General features: G+C 33.1%; 1 protein-coding gene across 1 annotated transcript in view; it reads left to right on the top strand.

Moving 5' to 3' along the window:
* Window positions 1-21,962, top strand: part of MGAT4C (MGAT4 family member C) — an 801,801-nt gene that overhangs the window by 291,117 nt on the left and 488,722 nt on the right. The window lies entirely within an intron of this gene.

Below are 21,962 nucleotides of genomic sequence, written 5' to 3' on the forward strand. Positions count from 1 at the left end.
CCAGTGGGAATGAATAAAGCTGGTATAAAAATCCATGTTCATTTTTCGTGTGTGTTGAAATGCCTTTGGATAGATACCAAGGAGTATTATTCTTAGGTTATGTGGTAAGAAGATGATTACTTTTGAAAAAGAAGTTGCCAAACTGTCTTACAAAGTCAATGTAACATTTTGTACCCCTGCCCCCTGAAAGTAATGAGGCTTCCAAGGGTTTGCCTACTACATCCTTGCTGGCATCTGGTGTCCTCCGTGTTCTAAATTTGGCCTTTCTGATGGGTGTCCAGGGGATCTAAATGTGATTTTAATTTTGGAATTTCCTAACAGCATATGATGTGGAGCGTCTTCTCACGTGCTATTTGCCATGTGCATATCTTCTTTAGTGAGGTGTTTGTTAAGGTTAAAGACCATTTTTTATTTAGGATGTTTCCTTTTACTGTTGAATCTTAAGAGTTAAGAGTTTTTTTTCACAAATACTTTCTCTCAGGTTGTGTCTGCTCTTTTCACTTACTGGACATAGTCCTTTACAGACAGAAGGTTTTTATTTTAATAAAATACACGTGATCAATTTTTTTCATAGATTGTGCCCCTGATGTCATATCCAAAAAGTAATCCCTATATTTAAGGACATTTAGAGTTTTACCTATGTTATCTTCTATGAGTTTTATGGTTCACTTTACATTTAGGTTAATTTTTGTGAAGTAAAAAAGCCTTTGTCTCGATTCATTTTTCATGTACTCTGTGCATTCATGCTAACACCATTGGTTGAATTATATAGTCCTTTCTGGTGGAAAGAGTACAAGCTAGTGAAATAGATAACTCAGAGTTAATGATTCTTTCTTATTATTTATGAGCTATCCAGCTTTTGATAAATTATCTACCTGTGTTGAACCTTAGTTTCCTCACCTGCAATATAGGGCTAATGGAACTTCTATTGTCTATGTCAAAAATTTACTAGAATGATTCAAAAAAATAGTGTGAATATCCAAGTGTCTTATATAGGACATTGTTTCATGTAAATACAGTAACACAGTATGTAGCCTTTTCAGATTCATTACTTCCCTTTTACATTTCATATAGGTATGAAACTATAAGAAATGGTTCTGATAGGTATGAAACTATATAAATAGTAAGCTGACTCGCATAAGTCATAATTTTGTTTGCCAAAGTGGTGAAATGATAGTATTTGATAAATAATCTAATAATTTGTCTTCTTTCTTTAAAATGGGAATACAAATATACTTTTTATTGAATGTTAATTCAGTGTTAATGTTTTCACAGAATATGCTCTTTTTGCAGAGAAGCAAATTGAATAAACAAATTCTTATTTGGAAAGAACTGAATATATTTGGGTAGAGAGGGTTATTTCACTCTACTATAATCTGAATGACTGGCTCTTTAGGACCATGTTTTCATAAATATATTCTCCAAGAAAATCTGATAAAATTAGATTGCCCAATTATCAAAGGACAACTTTATTGCATATTAATTAGGTATATATCAGGGTTATAGAATGAATATTTGAAATGCTTTTATACAATCAAATATGAGCATATACACATGTTTCAATAATTATGACTTCCATACTCAGTGATTTTAAGATTAAATCATTTTGAGAAGTATAGATGCAGTTTCCTCTATTCCCATTGCTTATTCTTTCTTACTTAAATACCAGAAAAATGGTCCTTTAATGGTCTATGTAAACAGTTTGCCTCTAACTTTAGAAAGCTTCATTAGATTAGCAAAAGACTCAGAAGCAGCCCCGTATGACATTCTATGTGTTTAAACTTCCCCATATGCTTCAAATCACCTCCTAAACTTTATTTGGAATCATCAGTGAGGCATCAAAGTAATGTAAAGCTACTCCCCAGGCAGTATTATCTTACAGTAGACAGCACCTGTGAAGAAACTAAATGATGAACCAAACGTAAAAAGCAGTCAGAGAGAAGACTGACTAAATTAAAAACTAATTAACTCTATGGTGCTGCTTACTTAAGCAATAGCAACATTTTTGAAATAGCATAAAAAGTAGATGTAACCAGTGAATCATAAGAAAGAATATAATGTATTAACTTAAATGAAGTATTTTAGTATGCATTTTAAATCTCAACTTTTGCTTATATCCCCAAGACATACAGGTAGGTGTAAGAAAATATTAGCTCACTGAACCTGAAACAAAAGAAACAAAAGAAAGTATTAGTCAAGTAATGAACTAGATGGTCTTTTGCAAGTGTTGTTGGCAATAGCAATAGCATATAGAAAAGCCTAGGGGCAAGAGAAATTGTAGATGTGTGTCAGAAACTATATAATTTTTTTCTTTTTTATTTCAGATTAATATCAGGGTACAAATGATTAGGTTAAATTGTTTTCATTTGTTAGGTAAAGTTCACATTGTAGTTAAGCCCTTCACCCAGGGGTGGAACTATAGAAAATCTAATAGAAGTTGGACATAGTGTAAAACTGTTCAAAGATATGATTGAAATAATTGATCTGGGGCAAGATAACATTCAAGCTAACAGGTAAATAACTAAGACTAAAAAAAATTTCATTATGTAAAAAGGGTTTTGTTTTTTCAAATGGTTGCTCAGTGATGATGACTAAAAAATTTCTAACTTCTTTTCTAGTTATTTGATGATAGAATATATTAAATGTATGAGTCATTAATTAATTTCTTCTCAGCTGTCCATGCCACATTAAAGGACAGTGTCCCAGTTGGGCTCCAGATCTATACTCTATTTGCTAACTTGTTGCAACTACCTGAATTGAAGGCCTAAATCTAGGAGGATATGAAAAAACCATAGACCAAGTAACTACAAATAGAGATGTTCTAAGTGTGCCTTATGTTGTCAGTGTTTTATGATATCTCCATCTCCTCCAACTGATCATGTAGTATTTTGAATGTAGGAACCATGGCTTGTCATTATTCTACGCAACTTTGTATTAAGCACAGTTCCTGAAAACAATAGGTGATCAGTAAATACTTGTTGAAGAAGTGACAGTTTTTAAATTCAAAGAATTTTTATGTGTAAATCCTAACAGCAAATTTGCTCATGCAGAAAAAGTGTTGCTAAAGACACTTTTATATAACATATTTTAGAAAGTCAAAGCCCATTCCATCGTGAACTGAACTGTTATATCAAGGAATGCATGCAATATCAGTTATTTTAATGCCCATATTAGTTTAAACTAGCTCTTTACCATCTGTTCCAACTGTTAACTATGAATTCAAAAGAACACATTTCCCTATTACATTTGTAAAATGTAATATATAAATGATTTAAATACAGTTACACACTCACGAAATAAGGCTGCATGCAGCTGGTATGGGGCTCCCTTATGTTACAAACAGAAACAAAAAAGAGAGCTTGCTTATTATCTCTGATACAGAGAGATTTGTGCTGTATGATGTTTTTTCAGTGCCAATGGAAGGTCAAGTCTTCACCACAACACAAAATTGATTTTTCTCAGTAATGAACTTCATTTATGTAAACTAAAATTCCTCCCACCTCTGTTTTGTTTAACCATCTGTTTATAAGTATAGTTTAAATTCTTAAAAATTTATTAAATTCTATGAATTTCTCAATAAATGAATATTTGTGTCTCTTACGAAATTTTTACTGCTTTATATGAATCTTTATTGATTTTACAGTGGATTCTTTGAGTTAAGTTGTAAAGGCCCATCTAAAGAATTATTTACAGGCTCCAATTAAAGTATAGTCATCTATATAACCATTGGCAAGAAGACATTTAAAAATTAATGAACATGCTTTATTTGGCCTTCCAATATTTGGAATTTATTGTAAAAATAATTTAAAAGAAATAAAATGTACACTGTCATGCTGTTTATCAAATCTATATCCTTATGATAAACATTTGAATTGTTTTGAAACCTACAATTTTATATTTATATCTAACAAATGAAGCATAATACATATTTATATTTTAAGGAGAATAGGAAATGAGAATTGACAGGAAATATATGCCAAGATTTTAAAATTCTTGCACTGAGTTGATAACATGTTTCCCTCACTCCCTGAATAAAATAAGATAATTGTTACTGGAATATAATTGAGAAAGTAGGCTATTTCTGCCATGACCTGGTATACTAGTAACATTTAATGTTAACTTTTTTTAATGACAAGAAGAGAAAGTTAACAGTTTATCGTAAATTAGATTAGTAGCTTTCAAACTTTATATTTATGAAATACATTTCTCAGGAAAAAAATAATAAGCTATTTTTCACTTATTCCTGAACTAAAAATAGATATTTAAACTATCTTTCAAATGCTATTGTTTATAATTGCAGATAAAGCCTGCACATACACATACACACGCACTGCCCTGTCATTATGTAAAAATACGATAAGACAATTTGAGGTGATTCAGTAACAAGTTATGGAAATTCAACCAGAAGAACTGTTAAATTTTAAGCTGAAATGTCTGATTCATAAGATACCATCTTCTATTTTAGTTTACTTCTAACAACTTACCTACCTACTAAAATGCTGGTCAAATTTAGTTTTGATGCTAGGTTTTATAGTCATAAACTTATGAAGTTGATCCATCGAATCATTATATATAACCTCAAACAAAATAGAACAAATTTTGCCTACTCTCATGCTCTCACTCTGTGCAGGAGATTGAAGTGTTTAGAGACTGTTTCATTCAAACTCAGCTGTTTTACCACTCAGTATTCTTTTTTTCAGTTTATCAAAAAGATGTTTGTTGTTTGTACTTCTATGTTTACTGTAATATTGTTATAGTAGCCAAGATATAGGCTCACCCCAAACATCACCAATGGATGAAAGGATAAAGAAAATGTAGTACATGCATGTGATAGAATATTATTCAATCACAAAAAAGTGAGGTTCTGTAATTTTCAATAACATGTACAGAAATAGAAAACATTATTTTAAATGAAATAAGCAAGCCAGAAATAAGACAAGTATTTTCATGTTCTCACTCATAAATGGGAGCTAAAAAAAAAAAAGGATCTCATAGAAATAGAAGATAGAATGATGCTTACCAGAGGCTGGGAAGGATAGTTGTTGAGAGGGAAGATAAAAGTGCTTAGTTAATGAGTACAAAGATACAGTTACTAGGAATAATATCTAGCATTTGGTAGCACAATTGGGTAACTATAATTAATAATAATTTATTTACATTCAAAATCTCTAGAAGTGTGGAATTAATTGGTATATTCCAAACACAAAGAAATAATAAATCCCTGAGGTGATGTGATGGATGACCCAGTTACTCTTACTTAATCACTACTTATGATATGCTTGTATCAAAATTGCACATGTGCCCCATAAATGTATATAGTTATATGTATATATACACAGGTATGTGTATACATGTATATAAACCATTATATATCCACAGTTATTTTAAAGGTAAATCTAAATTTTAGGTCAAATTTAAGTTGAAGTATTCACACATCCTAAAAATATTCTAACATTATAATAAGTGTTCACATAATATCTTTATTTAAAAAAGAATATAAGAAGGCCTTCCTGGAATTAAAAGTACTGTGACGTCCTTACAAATTACTTATTGTTCTCACTTTGCTCAGTCTGACAGGAAGCTTTGATATTCGTTTGATGTGAATAGATCATACTTCTTTATGATTTTCTTTTCATTCTCAAAATACGGTGTTCCAGAGTTGTGATAAGTCAATTGAGTTCATATGAAAACAGTTAATACAGTGGCTAGCATACGTGTGCACCCACCAGATGATTTCTACCAACCTGATTTCTTCCTTTCTGTTCCATTCCTACAAATGGAGAATTATTGCTGTCCTTTTTTTTTGAGACAGAGTCTCACTTGTTCACCCTCAGTGACCAAGTGCCATGGCGTCATAGCTCATAGTACCTCAAACTCTTGGGCTCAAGCGATTCTCTTGCCTCAGCCTCCCAAGCAGCTGGGACTACCAGTATCTGCCACAACACCTGGCCATTTTTTAGAGACTGGGTCTTGTGCTTGCTCCTCTCGAACCTGTGAGCTCAGGCAATCCACCCATGTCAGCCTCCCATGTGCTGAGATTACAGGCAGGAGCCACTGCACCCAGCCTTATCACTGTCATTTTGAATATAATATTTTTAAAGTAAATCATAGCTGTTTATATTAATGCAATCATGGGGTACAATGTGCTGGTTTTATATAAAATTTGAAACGTTTTCATCTAACTGGTTAACATAGCCTTCATGGCATTTTCTTAGTTATTGTGATAAGATATTTATATTCTTCACCTAGTAAATTTCACATATACCCTTGTAAGTTGCACCATAGGTGTGGTCCCACCAAATACTCTCCGTCCATCCATCCTCCCCCTTCTTCTTCCCTTTCACCTTCTTCTTGGGCTATAAGAAAGCTATAAATTGGTTTCATAGTAAGACAGAGTACATTGGATAATTTTTCTTTCATTCTTGAGATATTTTGCAAGAAGAATATGTTCCAGCTCCATCCATGTAAACATGTAAGAGGTAAAGTCTCCACATTTCTTTAAGGCTGCATAATATTCCATGGTGTACATGTACCACAATTTATTGATCCAGTCATGGGTCAATGGGCACTTGGGTTTCTTCCATGAATTAGCAATTATGAATTGGGCTGCAATAAACATTCTGGTACATATATCTTTGTTATAATGTGATTTTTGGTCTTGTGGATATATACCTAGTAGAGGAATTGCAGGATCAAATGGCAGGTCTATTTTTAGATCTCTAAGTGTTCTCCAAATATCTTTCCAAAAGGAACGTATTAGTTTGCATTCCCAATAGCAGTGTAGAAGTGTTCTCTTTTCTCCACATCCGCACCAACATCTCCGGTTTTGGGATTTTGTAATGTGAGCTAATCTTACTCGAGTTAGATGATATCTCAAAGTAGTTTTGATTCGTATTTCTCTGATGATTAAGGATGGTGAGCATTTTTTTCATGTGTCTGTAGGTGGTGTGCCTGTCTTCTTCAGAAAAGTTTCTCTTCAAGTCCCTTGCCCACCCTGAGATGGGATCACTTGGTCTCTTCTTGTTAATATGTTTGAGTTCTCTGTGGATTCTAGTTATTAAACCTTTGTCAGAGACATAACCTGCAAATATCTTCTCCCATTCTGATGGCTGTTTGCTTGCTTTACTTACTGTGTTCTTGGCTGTGCAGAAGCTTTTTAGTTTGATCAGGTCCAAGTAGTGTATTTTTGATGTTGCTTCAATTGCCCAGGGGGTCCTCCTTTTAAAATATTCTCCCAGGCTGATTTCTTCAGGACTTTTCCCTGCACTTTCTTCTACTACTTTTAGTTTCCTGTCTTACATTTAAATCTTTAATCCAGTGAGAGTCTATCTTAGTTAATGGCGAAAGGTTTGGGTCCAGTTTCAGTCTTCTACAGGTTGCCAGCCAGTTCACCCAGCACCATTTGTTAAATAGGGAATCTTTTCCCAAATGAATGTTTTTAATTGGCTTGTCAAAGATCAAATAACTGTACGTAGCTGGGTTCATCTCTTGGTTCTGATTCTGTTCCAGACATCTACCTCTCTGTTTTTGTGCCAGTACCATGCTGTTTTGATTACTATCTATTTGTAGTATAGTCTGAGATCTGGTAGCATAATTCCTCCTGCTTTGTTTTTATTTCTGAGTAATGTCTTGGCTGTTCAAGTTTTTTTCTGATTACATATAAAATGAAATATTATTTTTAATATTAAATGCTGGTATAGCTGAACAACAGCTGGTATAGCTCAGCAACATGTTTGAAGTAGATTCAGGATAATATTATACTGACAATTGGTAAACTTTAGGAATCTGACTTTACCAAGGAAAAGGCTCCTTGTATTATTCAAAAATTTTACAGAAAGAATGGCCAAGATTATATAGGATATTAGTATATATAATCAAGACTTTCTTATAGTCTATTTAGATAATCAAGGATTTATTTTCCTTTTTTTTTTAGAGACAGAATTTCACTTTATTGCCCACAGTAGAGTGTCGTGGCATCACACAGCTCACAGCAACCTCCAACTCCTGAGTTTAGGCAATTCCCTTGCCTCAGCCTCCTGAGTAGCTAGGACTACAGGTGCCCACCACAACGCCCAGCTATAATCAAGCCTTTAAATACTAGAAATCTTTATGGAGATGTAGAACACAATTTTTTTTTAAGTAAGACATGGTTTAAGTTTCATAGTTTGTAATACTTTTCAGTACCTTTTTTTTTTTCAAAATCTTCTCTTCTTGTGAAATAAATTTAAGATAACTGCTAAAATACTTTAGATAGCTAATGACAGATTGCTCACTTTTAAAGGGAAAATATTCCATTCAGAATTTTTCTATGTTTTGCTGTTGGTAGTGATTTTTCTTTTAATTCTGTTTTTCTTTTGTATTGACAATGAACAAGTATAGTTTATTGTATGCTAACTTTTAATTTCAAGCTCTTCTAATATTATCAAATTAAAAATAACACCCTTAAAGTATTATTTTAAAAATAGAAATTCACATGTGTTTCTGCACACTGAAGCACACAAAGTGAGAGGAGAGAGAGAAAAATCTGGTGATTTTATTTATTATTATTATTTTGTGTTTTTTAACAAGTTCTACTAAAGCAATATGTTTTGATTTTCCTAGTGATGCCATCATTCTTTTAGCAAGGGAAATAGTAGCAATCGCTGACAGCTTCATTACCAACCATAACTCTTAGAGTTTAAAATCTGTGACCACAGGTCTCTCTTGCTGAAGAAATTAATATGCTATTTTCTTTCCCTTTAAAACTAAGATGTCATTTTAGCCAAACTCTATTGAAAATAACTTCCCACATGAAAAAGTCTCCAGCATATATATTCTTTTCATCACGAATTGAAAGCAAATAGACAGCAATAAGCCAGAAATAGAATTATCCTTCCACTTAGCTTGTGATGCAGCTTAGCTGAATAAATCCATTCACAAGGAGCATTAAGCATTTACATTGAACCAATGAAAAACATCTATTAATTTTAAGTTATTATTTAAATGTTGGGTTTATTTGCATTTCTCTGATAGGTCAACAGGATTGTATATAAATTTGCATGTTGACTTTCATTAATCCCCCATGTTATATGCTTTTGAAACGCAACTAATGACAGTTAAATAATGAAAAATAATATGTTTTATTTGAGCAAGAGAGTACTATTGTAATTTAAGTAATAGACTAGTTACTAATACTATAAAAATGGAACTATGATATATTAAATTCAGTAATTCAAGGGAAAAATTACAAACTGAAACTTCCTTTGAATTTATAATCCTCCCACAGCTAATGTTTATTTTATATATATATATATATATATAAATTTTTGTTACTTCTAGATCCCTGGTTTCTAAAACTAGATGACTGTCATTATCACTTAATCCGACTGAAATAGGGACATCCTAGATCATTTTCTCTATCTGAGATTTCAACTCAATTAGTCTGAAAGGGGATCCAGAAATCTGGACTTTAAAATTACTCTCCAGGGTTTTCTTTGAAGCTGATGGGGCACACACCACAAGTTTGATATTAGAAACCACTGTTCTACCAGGTGGAGGTGAAGTTGCTAATAGGCCTTTCTGACAAGACAGAAGGAGTGCTCATACTGTAGAATTTTTATAAGGTTGTATGATTTATATATGACACCTCAGGGGTCATACCACATTTCACAACTACATACATAGATAAATTTGCCTCCTTGCCAAGCTCTCCTTTTTAAAAAGGTTAAAGAGAAGTTGACGATGGTGGGCATAACTTTAAAAATTTTAAGAGATCAAACTCTGCTCCTGTCTTGTGCTCACTTGCTACATCAGATTATATTCCATAGCCCTTTGAAAATATCAGAACTCAAGGCCAAACAGAAATCTCTTCATCCCCACATACTAGGTTTATGTTTTTCCACCAATTTCCTTCCCCTCTTGTCCTGTGCCTATTTACCAAGTAGTTTTCCCATGGAAGCTATAGCCAACTAGAAATTGTGGTCTGAACATGTGATTTAGAATATTCTGGATTTGCTGTCTGGTATATAGGCAGCACAATACGGCCAAGACATACACAGAAACTCTTGAAATCCAAATGCTAACAGACTACAGACAAATCCTCCTTTAAGTAAATTTTGAATGATTTAGTGACAGGAAGTAAGAATGTGATCATGTTTACAAGGATGGTCTTTGAAGGACATAGATCTAAATCCCAGACCGCCATTTACTAAATACATCATTCTGGACTTGTGCCCATGTGGATAAGGGATTTGTTTTGAATTCTGATTTGACTGTATATTATACTTTCCATTTCTCCGGAATTATTTATCACATTTTTATCCTTACAATATATCTGTAACAACACCAGAATGATGACAGTAAAAGCAGTTGATACTGGCCTCCTAACTTTCCGGTCTGCTTAATGATTTTATTTTATTATTTGTCTTCATGGTATGGTAAGATATATCCTCTATAAATTAAATGAAACTAAGCTTTTATTTGTATTTGTGTTAATACATAGAACGGGGAATGGGAAGGATATATTGAAATACTTCCTCATGCTAATCATGACTTGTTGAAGCTTTTTCTTTTATATTTGATTCTAGAACTTAACAGTAGATGTATATGTTCCTTAAATGTTTAAGAAGACTGAACAATTCAAGTATTATTCTACTTCTTTTCAGGCTCCTTAAATTTGAATATGTTATACATGTTAGTCAGTCTTGGAAATTGTCCTTTTTGAGGGGGTGCTGAATAAAAGAACACCAGTTTTACTGATAACGACAGGGACATGCCTAGGTGTTTAAAAACTAGATATTATTTATTCTGGAAATTCAAAATATGATCTATAAAATTTACCTTTTCAGAGTCGTCTCATGTTTTGCCGGCAAAATGAATGTGTGATTTTACTTATATATTTTTTTCATTTTAAAATTGCATCATTTCTTAATTTTCTTTGAACACATATTCAAAGAGTCCCTTCACGGGTTAAATATGGGAACCTCTATATGGTGCTGGTACCTGGTTCTCTTCTTAAACTCTGTCTTGTGGAGAGTTATGTTTACAATGACTTCATTGTCACTATGAAGGAAGAGTCTTCCCTTGTGAGTGATTATTAGATTTCATATTTTCAAAAATAGTGAGAGGTTTTAAAAACACCACTTATCTGGTAATATAACATGATAGAAGTGAAACTGTCTGTTTTTTAACAAGGAGAAGCATATTTGGTAATAGGAATTAAACCAGATATCAGACTTACACACCCATACCAAGAACAGTAGTAAAAACTTCACAAATAGGTTTTCCCGATACAGGATTGATTCATTAATGTATGTACAGCCATTGGCTTTTGGAAAGAAATGGAATTGTATTGAACACTTACACGTGTCTTTGAAAAAAGTCTTGCATGCCTGGCTGAATTATTAGGTACCAGAATAGAGCAAAAAATGAATCATTTTCCATTCAAACACATTTACTACCACCATACCTTTTATTTATTTGCTGTTATGAAATTATGGAAACGTAAGAAGTGATACATGGGCATCTTAAACCAAATTACGGATAAGAGCATCCACAAGCAATCCAAGCAGGTAATCTGCAAATGACATAACATAATAAATAAAATAACATTTTAGTTATCAAAGGCAGCATCACCCTCTTTGCATGGCTGGTAGGTTTAACTTTAGAACTGAAGAACATTCATTTCTTTTCTGAATTTGTGATTTTGGAAAACTGAGCCATTGTTGCTTTTTTTTTTTTTTTTTTTTGTAGAGACAGAGTCTCACTGTATTGTTGTTATTTTTAAATTTTTCTCTGTGTCATATTTTTTTTTTTTGCTTACTCCCCGAATGTCAAAAACACTAGATATCCAATAAATCTTTGATTCATTTCATCTGTAATATATACAATCTGTATTTGAACTGATGAGCAAATACAATCTATGTAACTTTTGTGTAGCAATGTGTTTATCAATCCATCTATCTCCATGCTTATATGTAGTTATATAAATACACACATAATCAATGACATTAATAGGGTCCCAAAGTGTGCCCTAAACTGTCATAGTTCTGTGTATTTGTAGGTATTTTTTTTAAAAAGCCTGTTTTCTTTTAAAAATTATGAGAAAACAGTTTTTCCTAACACAACTTTCTTTTTTTTTGTTGACTCTTCAAAAACATTGTCATGTAAATAATTCCCATGTGCCTTTGACCATGCCGTCTATTTCTTTTTCTTGCTGCTCATCACAACTGGAGGGAAAAGAGTTTAAATATATTATTCATAATTTCATTTCTTTCTTTTATGTAGTAACAGATATCAGACTTACACCCATAGCAAGAACAGCAGTAAAAGTTTGAAAATGCAAAACTCACCTGCTTTAAGGCATCAACACAACTAAAGAGTTGGGAGAACAAGATCAGAGAGAAATATATTGTGATGAGTCTTGGATTTACCTCTATTGTCTCCGATCCCCCTCTGTGGCTTTGGCTAATCTATAGCTTCGACATAAAGTCAGAACACAGAGGTACAGTCTACAGTTGACCACAAGTTTACTGGGTAAGAGAGCCAAAGTCACCAAACTGTCAGTATTCAGGAGGGCAGCATTTGAAAAGAAAAGTAAAATATGGAGAATGGCACCCTGTATTCTATGTGCAATTTGCTTCAAAGCATTTATTTACCCCCTAAACTTCCAGTGCACATTGTAAATGAAAAGAAATTAAGAAGAAAAGAGTTGCTAGAAATAAAACAGAGAACCTGATAGCACACAGCACTAGTAGGAGATATGGAAGTTTGGAAGCCCATAAGAAAGAATGACTCCCACTAGTTCTGTTCGATTTCAGTGGAGATGCCAGAAGAGTCACACCGAGAAGAAAAGCAAACCAAAAATTGGTCAGCCTCAACTGATGAGGTGATTTTCCCGTGAGTTTCTGACCACAAAAAATGAACAAATATCATTGATACCATAAAATATAGTCCAACTGATGGAAAACCAAAAGCAATAAAATAGTCACTCAGGTTATCTAGATACTGGAAGTATGAGATCCAGACTTTAAGACACTTATAATTTCTACATGCAAAAGGGTACTGAGAGAATAGTATGTTGAAAATTTTGGTAGAGAATTGGAATTAGAAATGAGTGTGTACATATTTCTGTGTAATGTGAAGATCCTAGTGTCGAAAGTTTTGAAAATTGCAATAAAGAATTCAACAGATGGGTGTAAAAGGAGATTGACACTGCAGAACAGAGGATTACTGTCTTATCTTCTTTTAAATGCATCTATTGAATTAAGCAGAGAATATTTATCTTGAACAACAGGGACAAAAATAATTAGGACCTATGTGCAATTAATGTCCTAGAAAGACAGACACAAATAGGCAAGCACAGAATTCAAACAGATACTGTCATTAATTTTCCAAATCTGAGAAAAGATATGATACCAAAGATTGAAGAATATGCATGAATCCCAAATGCAAACAGAATCTAGATACTTCATATTAATTCTATTGAAAACCAAACGCAAAGGGGAAAAAATTCTTTAAAAGGAGCTTAAGGAAAGGTTTATAGCCTTCAAGAGAACCAAATGAGACTGTCATGGGTGACCAACACGCATACATGTGCGTATATGTGTATATACACAAATGGATGTGTGTATACTACACAGGGTTTGTATGCTTGTATAATACATATACATAAATAAATGTCTGTATCTATAGGAAAGGTAGAAAGGAGAGAAAATAGAGCAAGAAGCCAGATCACTAACTTCACATAGTGAAGCATAGGAAAAGTCCAAAGGATCTAGACCAAAATGTAAAAGGTAATACATTCAATCTTCTGGAAGGTAACAAGATATATTCATGCCTTTGGAATAGGCAAATTGTGTTAACAAGACTCAAAAAGCACAAAGTATAAGGGGAAAAAGGGAACTGAACTACATTAAAATTGAGAACTTCTGTTCACTATGACGAGAGTAAAAATCAAAACTACAGAATGAGAGATTATTTTTACAATTCAAATAATTATCAGGGAATATTTTCAGAATTTTTTTTGAATTTTTTTTTTTTTATCAGAAGACATTAGAAATCCCTACACATCATTACTCAAAGACAACCTAATGAAAAAATCCAGCACTTCGGAAAAGAAACTATCAAATAGCCAATCATTAAGCTTATGTGGAGATATTCAACACCATCAGGGGAGCACATGTTAAAACCAATCAATATGGCAAGAAACACAGCATGTTGGCAAGGATGTGGAAGAACTAGAGGATCACTTACTGATAGTGAAGGTGGAAACTGGCATTGCCCCCGAGAACATTTGGCAATGTCTACCAAACCTTAACATATGAATACCATATAATAATATAAATGGGCCAAAAATGTGATATAACATTCAAAGCAACATAATTATTTTTATGGAAGTGAAAAATCACATAACGTAAATTTTAAACTGTACAATTCAGTGTTACCTAAAACACCCACAATGTTGTGCAACAACCACCTCTGTCTAGTTCAAAAACATTTCCCCCAAGGAAAAGCTTGTACCCATTAAGCAGTGAAAGCAAAGTAATTATTAATAATAAAAAACTCAAATATTTTCCAAACCTGGGATGGGTAAATTAAATGTGGATATACAATGTTGAGATGTTGTTTATGCAATATATCCAAAAATGAAAATGATCAAACTGCCAAAGCATGGAACACCCATACTAAATGTCACATTTAGAATGTTCTGCAGAGGAGAGCAAACATACAACAATACACTCCATTATTATTTTCTAAAAATTTTGAAAACGGATCTATTTGGTTTATAGCAGCAGAAGCGAAAAGAGTGATCCCTACAGGGTGTCTGGAGAGAATGATGGTTCTAAGGGTCAGAAGGCAGACTTTCGCGCTCTTTGAAATAGTGCATAAGTTTACCTGTTAGATGACTGACTTGATGAATGTGATAACTTTGTAAAGAGTCATCAAGATGTACAGTTAGAAAATGTACACACCTTGTGTCACTCCTATAAAAATACAAAAGATATATGATCATATAAGATCATAAATTTCGTAAATGATAGAGCTGGAATCTGAATGTAAGCCTATCTGATTTGTAATATCTTCAAATATCCCAACGTCACACTATTCCCTTTTTACAGTAATACTTGAAGGCTCACATTGCTTCCTAGTCAATTCCAGTTTATAAGAAAAGAGACATTGTCATTTTATAATCATTAGCATGAAGATGGAAAATTATTGATTTTATATTCTCAGTTATTACTTTATATTTACATTTAGCATATCACATATCCTAAGTATATTCAGCATAATACATTACATACCACCCCAAAAGCTAGTAACCCATTGTAATAGAAATTCACTAACATGTATTTTTTCTTAATCTGTTTTTTCTTGCTGTATTCATAATATGCCACTGTCCTAACTCTAATCAGTGAGGCTTTATACAGCTAACAGCTGCACATCTGTACATAAAATAATTAATTGTTGTTGTTTTGAGACAGAGTGGAGTTCCTTGGCATCACAGCACACAGCAACCCCCAACTCTTGGGCTTAACTCTCTTGCTTCAGCCTCCCAAGTAGCTGGGATTACAGGTATCTGCCACAGCGCCTGGCTATTTTTTTGTTATTGTTGTTGCAGTTGATATTGTTGTTTAGCTGGCCTGGGCTGGGTTTGAACCCACCGGCTCCAGCATATGTGGCCAGCGCCCTACCCACTGAGCTGCGGGTGCCACCAGTGTGCATTTTCTGATGGCTTCAGTGCATTGCTTAAACCAAAAAACAAAAATCTAGATTGGAAGTTCTGGAGAACAGAATCTGTATTCTTTTTTTCATTAATCACAGTTCTCAGCACAGTATCTCCCAAATGCTAGTAAGACTGCATCTCTTGGCAGAATAACTTTAAGATCATGAGTGGCTGAACACTGCAACACCAGAACGGAAGATTCTGAATTATGCAGAGCATTGGCAGTGTTAGGTCTGAGGAAGGAAATTCAGATTGCATAAGAAAGAAAATATTTCAGATGTTTAATGTGAAGGGATGTTAGTAGTTTTAATGGAATTTTTAAACAGTTCAAAAAGGCTCAAAGTCCAAGAATGATAATACTGTCACATCACAATGAGTGAAAGATTTATTTCTATAAAAGTGCTGAGGGCAGAAATCAAGTGCTAAAACTAGTTGATTAGGTAATAAGGAAAAAGAAAACATAGTAATGCATGGTAATCTTTTAAAGAGTGTTGATAGTGAAATAACGTTCATAAATATTGATGAATGCTTCAAGGTGGAACTGAAAATAATGAAGGCACGTGCCTGGAAGATGAATACTTCAAGGTGGAACTGAAAAATTGAAAAAAACCCAAAAGTTACCCTAAAAGTAGAAGATGAAGGACTTAGTCAAGAAAGAGATATAGTGGCAAAAGAAATAAATACAACTATTAAATATGAAAAGCATTTTGACTAGCCTACTCGGCACATTAAAAAGTGTGCAATAAATATCAGTTGCACTACTAATGAGAAAAGGTAGAAACGAGGGAGTAAAGATGGGAAGGAGAGCAGTAGAATTGGGAGGACAGAAGGGTGAGAAGGAAGAACACAACACAGTGAAATGGACAGGTTTCATAGTGAGTATTGTCCTTCAAATGCAATGTTTCATTCAGCTATCATTTATTTTTATATGCCCCTTTTTAATATTTATTTTTAATTTTATAGCGATCATCAATGCTGTTATCTATTATGTATTTGTTCAATATCTTTAAAAATATACTATAGCCAGTTCATATAGTATGAAGAAGTATGTTATCCTCTATTCCAAGAGCATTATCATACTTTTTCACTAAGTACATATTTCTGCGTTCTTCATTTTATTAAAGTGGGAAATCTGGGCATATGAGAGAAAGGAAAGAGCATGTGCATTTGACAGACACTTCACAGACAAAGGGACGTTCTACGTGGTGTGGGAAGGACCATGACCCAGGGGGTCATCACTGTAGTGTAACTGCAGAGGACACCATTGCATTTGTGACTAGCAGTCTTTAAAATCTGTGTACTGCTGTGGCCCCACAGAGATACAACTTCTCTTACTTTTTCTTAATCTAGCCATTTTATTTGTTTCTTAGTACTAATAAGTTTTATTGAGTTATAATCCATTAATACAAACAATAGAATTCATCTGTACTAAGTGAACACTTTGATCATTTTGATGAATACAGTACATACCTCTGCCCCACTCCCATCTCCAGCAAATAATTGATCTTCTTTCTGTTAGAATATAGCCATTTAAAAAGTTCCTTTTGAATATAATCCATAAATAGTTTTGCTCTAGAAAGAGAAAACAATTTTAAAAGGCTATTACATTTGAGATGCTTTGTCATACACACAAATCATGTAATTACGAAAATAACCAGGTTAATTGACATAATAAAATGTCATGGAATATCATGACAAAAAGTGAGTCATGAGGCTCAGCACCCGTAGCACGGTGTTTACAAGGCCAGCCACATACACTGGTGGGTTGTGGCTGGTGGGTTGGAACCCGGCCCCGGCCAGCTAAACAATGACAACTGCAACAAAGAACAGTTGGGTATTGTGGTGGGCGCCTGTAGTCCCAGCTACTTAGGGGCTGAGGCAAGAGAATCACGTAAACCCAAAAGTTGGAGGTTGCTGTGAGATGTGACACTACAGGGTGACATAGTGAGACTGTCTCAAAAAAAAAAAAAAAAAAGTGAGTCATGAAGTAAACCTCCATAGGATTCACTTAATTTCTTTTTCTATCTTCTTTTGCTCTCCATTTTTACTGTCTTTCTTAAATATTCCCTCTCTTTAAAAAAATAATAATTTTTTTTATTTTATTTAAGGAGATCTCATTTTTTTCCAAGGGAGACAATAAATCAAGCCACTTACAATAAGAAAATTTACTGTAAGATTATACAGACCACTATACAGGCTTTTTTATTATAAGCAATTCTGTTAAACTTGTTTGTTTGTTTGTTTTTGTATTAATGGGTGTTTGTACAGTGTAATGATTTTATTTTGCAGAAAATAAGGATCTCTAAACTTTTATAATTTTATTGACATAGCTATTGTTCCTTTCAGATTCAGCCAAGTTATTTCCAGTTCCTTTCTTACTCAGGTTGTAGTGCTTGGCCACAGTCATGGAAACAGACCATCACTCATTGAAGAAAGGGTACTCTTTTGGAACAGTATTCCCACTAAAGGGTCACTATAATATAATACAATACCTTTTCCTTGGTATTGTTCATCATTTTATCCATTTATTCCGACCTTATTTTTTAATTTAAAACATGGGTAATGCATAGCTGGATAAGCTATCTTGTTACCAGTGCATGAGAGGGTAGTTTTAAGTATTTAGGTTAGAACATTTTCATATATTCTTATAAGGTAATGCTTACATTTATAATGAATAAATGCCTATTCTAGAACTTTCACATTCATTATCGTATGTTTTCTCACAATCACCAGTAGGTTTTGTATTACCATCTTTCTCTCACAGATAAGAAAAAGAAGGCATAGTAACAGCAAATAACTTGTCCAAATTCGCATATGTTCAAACTTGTTTCTGTATAATTTTGATATTAATATTCATCTACCATGGCTAATCATATCCATAAATAATAAAAGGAAGTAATTACATGATTAACTGAAAGCCCTGATAGTGGTTTTTACTTTATATGAACAGTAGACAATATAGAAAACAATATATAGAATTCATATTAAGAATGTTATTTTAAAGAAGAAATCCATCAAGGTACTATGAATAACTAGATACTATGTCATATTATTTTTTCATTAAGACATTGATTTTCTAAATCCGTGCCCCCCCCCCAAAAAAAGCAAATTGCTTTCTCTATTTCAGAACCTTTATAAGTTTCTAAATAGATGAAGTGAATTTGGGTAGCTTCCATAACTTGGCAGTTGTGAATTGGGTTGCAGTAAGCCCTCTGGTGCAAATATCTTTGTGCTAAACTGATTTTTGTTCTCTGGGTAGTAATGGGATTGCAGGATCAAATGGAAGATCGATCTTTGAGGATTCTCCATACTTTTTTTCCATAAAGGTTGTATTAGTTTGCAATCCCACAGGTAGTATAGAATGGTTCCCTTCTCTCCTTCTCTCCACATCCATGCCAGCATCTGCAGTTTTGAGACTTTGTGATGTGGGCTGATTTTCCTGGAGTTAGGTAAAAAAAAAAAAAAAAAAGAAAGAAAGAAAAAGAAAAAAGAAAAAAAGCGATAAAGTGAAATGAATACAAAATAATATCTGTTCTATGATGATAGATTATTTTTAGAAAGTAAATGCATTATTTATTTCCCAATGCCATCTGGAACAGCTTTCCTAAATGAGTAATTATTCAAATGGCTATTTTCCTACTTGAATATTGTAAACTTATCTGTGTGGTTTGTTTTCATTATCAGGACAAAATGGACTATTGTTTTAGGAATAATTTTTCATAAACATTTCAAGTTATGTATTTTCAGTGAAATAATCTGTTCTCAAGGGCATGTGTTACAATGAATTTCATTAAATCTTTTTACAGAGATATAGCCATACAGAAAAGTACAACCTCTTGAGTGAACAATCCAATAAATTTTCATGGTGAGCATATCTCTGTGATTAAGCATAACCCTAACAGGAAAAAAAAAAGTTACCAACATTTGAGGAAATCATTTTTTTACCTCTTCCAAGTTATTAAACCCAGACTACCCCAAAGATAATAAGATTGAGTTTTTCATTATAAACTGATTATACTCATTTTGACAGCCCACATAAATGAAATTATATTAGACACAATCTTTGTGTGTGCCATCGTTTCTCAGCATTATGCTTGAGACTCACCTATATTGTTGTCATGTAGAGAAGGAGTTTGTTCATTCTTATTGATATGTATTATTTTATTCTATTATGTGAATATTCCAAAAGGCATTTACCATTTTCAAGAATGTATGAATATTTAAAGGCATGGATCTGGATGAGATCACCTACAGGACTAATGCAGATTGAGAAAAAAAAGGAGGTCCAAAACAATTCTAAAAATATTCTAAACCATTATGCTGGCAGAGGAAGAGAAGCCAGCAAATAAACCTGAGATAAAAAGGCCTACATGGTATGAAAAACATTAGGAGAATGTGGCATCACTAAAGCCAAAAGAAGAGACTGTTTTGACATGAATGGACATTTGAATAATTTGACATGATGGACATTTGAATAATTTCTAGTTATTGTGCTTTGTGTTTAGTTGATGTGAATAGTCTAATGTGCATCTTTTGAGGTCACATGCATGTATTTTTTAACATGGAACCAGGAATGAAGTGTTAGGTTATAGGATAAGTGTATTTTCAGCTTTACCGTGTATCGCCAATGTTTCAAATTTGCCATCCTTTCAGTAGTGTAGTTACATATGATCCACATTCTTAGCATATTTTGAAATAATCTGTTTTATAAATTTTACTCAAATTTCCTGATAAGAAACAATGTTGACTACTCCCTAATATCCTATTGACCAGCTACATATTCTCTTTTTAAAGTTCTTGATAAAATATTATTGCCTTTATATATTGGATTTAGTACCCATTTTTATTAATTTTAGGAGTTTTGTTTATATATTCACTGTAAATATTAGGATTATAGTATGAATGACATAAACTGCATATACCTAAAATTTACAATTTGATAAAATTTGATATATTCATACATTCTCGAAACTATCATGAGAATCAAAATTATGAACATATCTGTCATTCACACAAATCTTGTGATTCTTGGCAATCCCTTACATCAGTTTGTCCACCCCCACCTTCCACCGCCAGGGAACAACTGATCTACTATCTGTTAATACTATGGATAAGTATTCATTTTTATAATTTTATATGAATGAAGTCACACAATATGTATTCTTTAGTTTCTTTTACTCAATATGATTTAGAGTTTTATCTGCATTTCTACATATATCATTAGATCATTACCATTGGACAGTTGTTGTTTGATGGTTATAGGATTTTAGCTTTGTAAGATGAAAACATTTTGGAGATTTGTAGCTCAACAGTGTGCATATACTTTATACCACAGAGCTGTGCTGTAGAAATGGTTAATATGATGAATTTAATATTATGCATTTTTGTCACAATAAACCAAAAGCTAAAAGATGTTGGCTTTTAGCTGGAACAATTACTGCATTTTAGTAAAATTTGAAAGACTGTAATAGGTCAGGATTGCAAGGACTTGGTAGAATCAATTGTTGTGTTTTGGGCCATATTTGAATTTTAAAATGCCTGCTATAGAGCCAAGAACTGAGATTAGTACACAGATGGAGAATCACATTTAAAGCAGAATGAAGAGGTCAGGGTGCAGATATAAATTTGTTAGCCCATGAAAAATAGATAATATTTAAAGGCATAGATCTGGATGAGATCACCTACAGGAATAATGCAGATTGAGAAAAAAAAAGGGGGTCCAAAACAATTCTAAAAATATTCTAAACCATTATGCTGGCAGAGGAAGAGAAGCCAGCAAATAAGCCTGAGATAAAAAGGCCTACATGGTATGAAAAACATTAGGAGAATGTGGCATCACTAAAGCCAAAAGAAGAGACTGTTTTGACATGAATCAACCAATTGTTGGGAGATCAGGTACAATGAGGTCTGTTTAAGTGATTTGAAGCATGTGGTTGATCTGTAAAGGTTAAGGTTTTAGAAAAGAGAAAATCAACATTTTCATATTATTTTTCCAATGTAGGGATATAGTTACAAGAAGGAAAAGTGGGATAGTGGGAGTTTTATCTATAAATGTGTATAGATATTAACACAGGATTTTGTACTGCCCACTAAAACGTGCAACAAAAATAACGAGTGCCACTCAGCAAGATAACATCTCACATAGACTTCAACATAGACTTCAACACAGCTGTAAGATTCTGATAGAGCCTTGTTATGAAACCTTATTGAGTTGTTTGTACAGTGCTACCAATGTAAGTGGATAGTGTTAAGTTCACAA

Source organism: Nycticebus coucang, chromosome 3, assembly GCF_027406575.1.
Source record: "Nycticebus coucang isolate mNycCou1 chromosome 3, mNycCou1.pri, whole genome shotgun sequence".
Lineage (NCBI taxonomy): Eukaryota > Metazoa > Chordata > Mammalia > Primates > Lorisidae > Nycticebus > Nycticebus coucang.